The sequence below is a fragment of the Atta colombica genome, unplaced genomic scaffold (genome assembly GCF_001594045.1).
Source record: "Atta colombica isolate Treedump-2 unplaced genomic scaffold, Acol1.0 scaffold176, whole genome shotgun sequence".
NCBI classification, from domain to species: domain Eukaryota; kingdom Metazoa; phylum Arthropoda; class Insecta; order Hymenoptera; family Formicidae; genus Atta; species Atta colombica.
The window spans coordinates 187,489-193,297 of NW_017259267.1; the positions used below are offsets into that span (position 1 = coordinate 187,489).

Below are 5,809 nucleotides of genomic sequence, written 5' to 3' on the forward strand. Positions count from 1 at the left end.
AACAAAATCGCTGTCCAGACTTTGTTGTAGGATCTCTAGCGCAGACGAGAAAAGAAAAGAAGAAGAAGAAAGGATTCCATTCTGGGACCCAAGACCGCGTTACCCAAACGGAATGAACGTGCGGCGAAGCCGATCGCGTCATCGCGTGTCGTGCACCGCCTCGTGTGCCACGGATGCGAGCGTGCAAGGTAACGTGCTCGATCGGCACCGCTTTCGTGCATCCGAGCAGGAGAGCGTGCTCGCGCGCGCGCGCGCACACACGCACATATCCGCCTTCATCGGTATGTAGCAGAACGGCTGCTGCGAGATGAGCGGATAAACTCTAAAGCGGGAGGAGAAAAAGAAGAATCAGTACTCACCCTCCCCGTCTCTGTCCGGCGCGGCGGCTGCTCGTCGCTCGTATCCGTTAATCGTAGCGGCGGCAACTTCACGCCGTACTACTCTCACGGGCACCTTCCGTTCGCCCTCCTCTCTCGTCCCGTATACTCTCCTCTTGTTGCTCTCCCCGTGTCGCCGACCACAAAGGACGCCGCACGAACGGCCGCTGCGACACTATCGCGGTTTTACTATACGAGACCTCGCCTCTCGTTCTCGCACTAATCTCGGCACTCCCGAAAACTTCCGGACCTTCCGACGAGCGCGCGTTTCGGCCCGCGTCGTTCGAAAACGTGGCGCACGGCGTCACATTATCCCGCGCACTGAGAACACATAATGCACACACAGATCACGGGCGGAGCTTCGTTGTTGACACTAATTAATTGTAAGGATTATTCCGAGAGAAGCCGGTCGCGGAACTCGGAAGATTAACGCGCGACGAAGGAAAAACGCGCGAGGACTTCTGTGTTACTTTGACCGCACGCGCGCGAGCGTGACAATAACGAAGTAATGCGCGAAATGGGATACAGTACCGTCGCACCGTCACGGTGTACCGTGATATACGCAACGTACTTCACGTAGGAACGCGTTCCCACGAGGGAACGAACTCTCTCAAGCACTGGTACAAGGAGCCGAACAAACCCGACGAAGGATCTAGCTCGTGCGATCTCTCGGTCAAAGTGAGTAAGAGAGAGAGAGAGAGAGAGGGGGGAAGGGAGGGAGAGATCGACGTAACGCGACGCAAAGAAAGAATGACACAACCTACACGCGCTGCTGACTGCGGCAGACTGAGCGTCGTACACGACCGAAGTGCGCGCTCGCGACTGGCGCGCTCCTAGCGGCCAAAAGCGACCAGGACGACGACGCGCCTTTGACCGGTCTTTGCGCTCCGATTCGCATCGGGAATTGGAGTAACGTACGTACGAGTGCAAGGGTGAGTACGCGTGGATTTTCCTAATATCTCTGAATGTTCTCTCTTCAGCTCCGAGTGAAGAAACATCTGGTAAAAAGATCGACAAGACATCGGTCAATAAACGCATGTAATATCAAATTGCTCGAGGATTCGTATCTAATATAATGGAATTCCTTCGCCGATTTTAAATTGATTATTTCTCAACGAAAGGAACGCCCGAAGTGATCTATTTCGGTGAGTACGAATCACTTAATCCTTTGTTATTCGCGTGGAGTGTCCGGGACTTTGGGTTTATAAATTTGTTAAATATATATAATGCTATTTATATACATCACTTTTGTTAAACACAAGTAATAATAATGTTACATATCTATGTAAAACTAAAATATGTAGTAACTTTTAATCAATATTTGTTTTAATAGTACTAAATTTATTAAATGTAAAAATGTATTTATTCGGTACAAGAACCATTAATTTGATTTAATCATTATTTTTTATTAAGTAAATATTTATTTGTTGTAAGTAAATGTTTAACGAATGTTTACTACTATTCGAAAAAATATTTACTAAAATTCAGTAATTTTTGTAATTTATAATTTCTTACTTAATAATATAATATAACAATTGCAACATATGTTATATTGCATTTATATTATTGAATAGGAAATTATAATATTGATGTATTATTAATGTTATTATTACTTTTATTTAATAAGATTATTATTATCATATAGAAAGAATGCTTTTACTAAAGTAAAGTTAAAAATTTAGTACAAATCTGAAAATAATTTTGTTGGACCATCAAAATAATTATATAGGATACTGAAGTGATGAACAATACTGTAAAAAATATTTTGATATTCTAGCAATCAATTCGAACGTCTACATAATTATTTACCTATAATCTAATTTTTTAGATACTTCAGTAACTATTTTCTCTGATTCTCTATAGATTTAACACAAATTGTTTCCCAATTTTTAAAAGAATTTACATTTATCTCTATCTGAAAAATGTATAAAATATTATCAATCTTTATTTAATTGTGAATCTTAAAGAGAACAATGAAAATTGAGATAAATGTAATGCCGCAATGAGGTGTCAGAAACACCCTACGCAAATAATTACGTTAAAAAAACTTCTGGAGCAATGCAGTTAATAAAGCTGCATTTACGGATCTCTCGCGATTCTATGCAAAGTCAATTAATTGTGGAAATCGTCGCTTAGAATAATATTCCGTTGTTTACGACGAGAATTATACACATAATAAGTATATACTGCGCATTTCTAATCTTTTCTAATCTTAGCATCAGTGCTCAGTTAGAAAGAATTGACTTATATTAGCATTTCTCTTCAACTTGATACTTTAGAAAGAGAATGAGAGAGAGAACGAGAGAGAGAGAGAGAGAGAGAGAGAGAGAGAGAGAGAGAGAGAGACAGAGAGGGACGATTCAAACAACCTCACTCTTTCTAAGCCAATAGTAATAGTTTCATAGAAGCAATCTATTCTTATTGCATCTATTTAATGGAATTATTATCAACAACGTCGCCAACAAAATACACTTAAACATCAAATAAGGAATGAATAAATTCTATCGATTAAATCTCGACATTAAATTTAGATTTAATTTAAATTTAATTTCAATATTTTAATATGTGCGTATTGCTATTTGTTCATAATAATTTATATATTTAATAACCTATGTTTACGCAAACTAGAGACTCACTATATAAATGTGAAACAAAACTCATGTAAAACAAAACTATTCATTAATAAACGTATGTGTATCTTTAATCGCACAAAATATAATTATTAATTAATGAACCGGGAAAAACAGCGAATTGCAGGTAACGTTTTTAATGTTGAGCGATGTTAAACGTTTATTATCAGACTTTACATATTACAATGTAGTTAAGTTTGTATGTAAAGCGTAATTCCATGCATTGCGAATATAGGAGCGATTAATTAAACTTCGAGTCTCCTGCAAACGAATAACACAATGTGCAGCACGGTTGCATTGCTGACGGAAACAAGTTAGATGTTTTATCAGAGCGCTGAATCTATCTCATTAAAAGGGTGTAATGAATAAAATATTCTTACTATATATCTTGATATTGCAAGTAAATACAGTCTAAATAGTTTATCGACTCCTTTCGAAATTTTGCCTCGCGTGTCTTATCTCGTTCTTTTCCCACAGACATATAGATTTCTTATTAATGAAGTTTTAATGAGATTTGACATAAGAGTTTAATCAGAGTAATAAATTCTATCTTTTGTTTTAACGATCTTTCCATCATTTTGTAGAAAATACAATGTAACCAATTTAACGATCGTATGAAAATTGAATAATGGAGAGGCGCGTGTGAAACAATGCCCTGGCAATTGATTTTCACATTTTCAGTAATTGATATACAGAGTACACATCAATTACTGAAATTTCTATATATTTTAATTTTTTTCTTTCTTTTACCAATTACAATCAAATTAAATGATTATGGATATGAACAAAGAAATTTTTTTACGGATATTACGGATATATTGCTCTTATAATTTTTAACGTGTTATTTTCAAACAAAAATAATTTTTTTCTTAATAACACACTAATTAATACATTGTTGCTAAGTTATTATACCATTCGTCAAAGTTCCGTGTTGCAATGATACTTCCCTTCCCAATATAATAATGTTCAAATTTTATTCTGACATAACTACTGAGTGGGCGAGATAAATACCATTTATTAGTATCAATTGAATAAATTATGTTTCATTCATCACGCTCTCCATTCCCATCGTTTATCTCCCTGCCTCTTTATTATCCTCTTCTAATTCTTTCCACCCATTTACCTTCTCCGTTTTCGCTTTAAGCATACAGTATTTGATGTAGTGAATAATAAACATTTGAAGCGTTCCAATTTAAAGAAAAATAAAATTAATACAGTGCACAAAGGAACATATTTTATTTTTATGATATCGAGTTTGAATTATATTTAGATACATTTAATTGTCTACATAAGTTAAAAATTTTATTTAGTTTTTATTTTTGCTACATCATTTAACTTTTATACTTTGAACATTAAAAACTAATATTCTCATTATTTATCTACATATGTGTGTGTGTGTGTGTGTGTGTGTGTGTGTGCGTGCGTGTGTGTGTGTGTGTGCGCGCGTGCGTGTGTGCGTGTGTGCGTGTGTGCGTGTTGCATACATATATATAATATATATACATATATGTATGTATATCCATATACATGCATACATTTAATTGTAGAAGATAATTAGTTATTGCTTATACAATAAATGAGTTGATGTCAAATTGAGATAATGTTTAATGACAGATATATGATAAATCAATAAATGTATTAAATTTCCGCCATAGACGTTAATTTAATTATTACAAATTACACGCATTATTTTAAACATTACGGATTAAGTATTATTACATTTAACAGTACAGATAAATAGATACCAAGTTAAATATGAAATTGGTATGGAATCTGTTTTATTTGATATTTTGTGTTACATGAAACATTTATTAAATGTTCGCTTTATTATGCCTAGTTTTAAGAGGTACTAAAATGAGTATATGAAATGGAATTACAATTACACATAAATTCAATATGAAGAGAGATACAATATTTTATATTTCATTAAGAAATTTTCCCCTTTTAACATTAGCATTAATGATTGCTATAAATTTACATAATAAAGTTTATAAATTTTGAATCATTTTTTATTTTATATAGGATCGCAATTTTATAGCTTTACTGGCCAATATTCAGTCTATTTTTAAATATTTGAATCCGTCTTAAATATAGTCTTAAAATGTTATAAACCAATTACGTAATTATATATTAGCATCTTAAAATGTTATTTAAGACGAAACAAGAATAGAGTATCTAAGAATAGAGTATCTAAACCATATTTACAATCTAAAAATAAATATATTGTTATTAAATTGTTTATTTGTTTGTATAATTTACTGTCTACAGTATTCGTTTCATTATCAACGAACGTTATATTGGATGCTTTCTATTTGATGACATAGGTTGATACAAGTATCATCCTATCTTTTTACTCAGAGAATGCCAAAAAAGATAGAGTGATTGTGTCGACTTGTGTTACTAAATGGAAAGCACCCTTGACAAAGAAAACCTCCCATCTACTCATCTCATCTGCTTCTTTAGACAATTTTTTTACACAGAAAATACGAGAATGCATTGATACGCATTACGATTAGAATATAAATATGCTTAGTATTTAATATTCCTTTCTGTCAGTTCTATAGTCAGTATAGTAAACCAATATATGTCATTGAAATTTAATCGAACCAGCGAAACGGCTGGACACTGTGACACAAAGAATGTATGCATATATTCGTATGCGAGTGAGTTAATAATAAAGTGTCGATAGCAGAAATATGATAGAGGAGAGCTAAGGGAGACATGTCGTGCAATTCAGAATAGCTTTCATATATAAGATGTACATCATCAGAGTATATACATATATATATATACATATATATA

At 34.3% G+C, this 5,809-nt stretch overlaps 1 long non-coding RNA gene across 1 annotated transcript in view; it reads right to left on the minus strand.

Annotated features, from left to right (window-relative positions):
- LOC108686358 overlaps positions 1-916 on the minus strand; it is a 156,976-nt gene extending 156,060 nt beyond the window's left edge. The window contains exon 1 of the long non-coding RNA XR_001931699.1: positions 360-916. This is a non-coding gene — a long non-coding RNA (uncharacterized LOC108686358). The remainder of the gene's footprint in view (positions 1-359) is intronic.
- Positions 917-5,809: the final 4,893 nt, after the last annotated feature.